Source organism: Rhinolophus sinicus, linkage group LG07 (assembly GCF_036562045.2).
Source record: "Rhinolophus sinicus isolate RSC01 linkage group LG07, ASM3656204v1, whole genome shotgun sequence".
Classification (NCBI taxonomy): domain Eukaryota; kingdom Metazoa; phylum Chordata; class Mammalia; order Chiroptera; family Rhinolophidae; genus Rhinolophus; species Rhinolophus sinicus.
This window is the reverse complement of record NC_133757.1, coordinates 62,013,398-62,016,005: the sequence shown is the minus strand read 5'-3', so window position 1 is coordinate 62,016,005 and position 2,608 is coordinate 62,013,398. Positions and strand designations below refer to the sequence as shown.

The 2,608-nt window shown below is 41.5% G+C and overlaps 1 pseudogene; it reads left to right on the top strand.

The window, feature by feature from the left end:
* The first annotated feature begins 1,065 nt into the window (after nucleotides 1–1,065).
* Nucleotides 1,066–2,608, top strand: LOC109438284 (DNA-directed RNA polymerase III subunit RPC3; annotated as a pseudogene).

Here is a 2,608-nt window from a genome sequence, read left to right as displayed (position 1 = left end):
AAATGAGCAAAAGATTTAAACAGACATTTTACCATAGAATATATACAACTGGCCAATAAATATGTAAAAAGAGCTCAACACCATTAATCATCAAGCAAATACAAATTGAAATCACAAGGAGAAACCACTATATGCCCATTTGAATGGCTAAAATTAAAAAGTCTGACCATACCAATTGTTGGTATTGATGTGGAGGAATTAGGAGTCTCACTGTTGAGGGTAGAAATTTAAATTTTGGAAACAGTTATGTAGTCTTTTAAGACATTAAACATGCATTCCTTTCCTAGTGAAAATGAAAGCATATGTCCACACAAAGACTTATATTCAAATTTTCACAGCAGCATATTTATAATAAACATACACTGGAAGCAAGGTCTATCAAAAGGTGAGTGGATAACAAACTGTAGTATATTATAGAACGGACTACTACTTAGCAATAAAATAAATGAATTAATGGTACACTCAACAACATGGCTAAATCTCAAAATCATTAAAGTAAAAGAAGTACGTAAAAGGAGACAGACAAAAAATAGCATATGTGGCATAATTCCATTTACATACAATCCTAGAAAATGTGAAGTAACCTATAGTGTTTTCTGGAGATGGAGATGCAAAGGTGCATGTGGAAAATTTGGGGGTGGAACAATGTATATTTCCTTGATTGTGGTGATGGTTTCATGGGTATATACACATGCCAAAATGCACCAAATCCTGCACTTCAAGTATGGGTAGCTTATTGTATGTCGATTATACATCAAGTTGTTAAAAACAGAAAAAGTATGCATTTATTATATAATTTGGAAGTTAATGAAAAATATAATAAACGATCAAATGAACAAGTGCCCATTCCCTTTGATTCAGCAAGCCCAGGTTTGGAAATTAATTCTACAGAAACAAGAAGCATTAATCCTTAAGGACATGTGTTTGAGAACATTTATCACAATATTGTTTATAGGATAAAAAGCAGAAACAACTCGCTCTTGCGAGAAAGAGCTGAAGGCTCTCGGCAGGGACTTCGGCAGCACTGGGTTGCATTGACCCAGAGCTCTGAGACCCCTCAGGACAATGAGTCAAGCAGAAATTAAACTGCGCTCTTTGTTTCTGCAAGAGCATTTTGGGGAGATCATGGAAAAATTGGAGTCCACCTAATCAGAACTGGCAGCCAGCCACTAGAGTAGTGGCCCATGACACAGGAACATCACTGGACCAGGTTTTTAAAGAGCCCTTTGTGTCCTCTTCCAACATAACCTGGTGATAAATCAAGTGCACCACCGTGGTGTAGTGGACAATGAAGGCCAGTGCAGCAGGGTGTTGTAAATACTCAGGTACCCGGTACATCTGTACTGCCGACACATTGTGTAGTGACACTGAGGAGTTGATTGATGAGGAGCTGCTGTTGAATAACAAAATGACTATGTCAGCCATCGTGAAGAAAGTGGCAGATCAGCTCACAGAGACCGTGGAGGATGGAAAGACCATGGACTATGTTGAGGAATCAAACACACTTGTGCCCCTACCAGACACACATTTTGTGCAGCATTGCGCATTGGTGCCTGCCACTGAGAACTCAGACCCTGGGCCACTGTCACCTGCCCAACTCTTGCCACCAATGAATAGGACATGTACCTGGTTCCTAAACTAAGCTTGATAGGAAAAAGAAAAAGGAGGACATCATCTAAGGCTGAAGCTACTGGGGAGCCCAAGGCCAAGAGACAAAAACACACCACAGATAAGGAAGAGCCCGTTCCAGATGATAGGATTTATTGGCAGGCCAACCTTGACAGATCCCACCATGCTCCCACCATCCCACCATGGTGACTGGGATCACCACCCCCTCTAAGTGACCCCTTCACCCACCCATTTTCTTCCAGTAGGATCGTCAGATCCCTACATGTTGGCTATAACATCTCAAAGCAAGTTCTTGATCATTATCTCACTCTGCTGGGAGATGATCCACTAGACTTTATTGGAAAGCCTGGAGACAGTGGTGGAGGAATGTATGTCATCAACCTCCATAAGGATCCCTAGCCACAGCCACTCTGGAGTCAGTCTACAGGAGAGATTTGGGTCTCGCTATGCCAGAATATTCCTTCTAGTTTTGCAAAAGAAACACTGGAGCAAAAGCAGGTAGAAGACTTTGCAATGATTCCAGCAAAGGAGGCAAAGGATATGCTTTATAAGATGCTCTCAGAAAATATCGTATCACTCCAGAGCATAGCCAACCTGATAGAAAGGAGGCAATTTGCAACCAAAGAGAACAAGCATCTACTAGAAAAGTCTCAGAGGATAGAAGCCATCATGCATCTATGCAGAGTCTACATGTGCAGAGGAGGAAAAGCTGCAAGAAATAGGGAAGATGATCACAGCCCCCAAACTCCAGCAGCTAGAGACCCTGAAGTGTAATGTCAACAAGTTGGATGCCAGTGAGGTCCAAGTGGATGAAACCATCTTCCTGTTGGAGTCATGCATCAAGAGAACAGTAAAGAGATAATGACCCAGAAGAAGAGTCTTCCTCAAAAGATCTGCGGGGGGACAGGAAGAGAAAATAAAGGAGATGCCTGAATGCAATTTTGCAATGGGATAAGTTACAGATTCTTGTACTGAAACC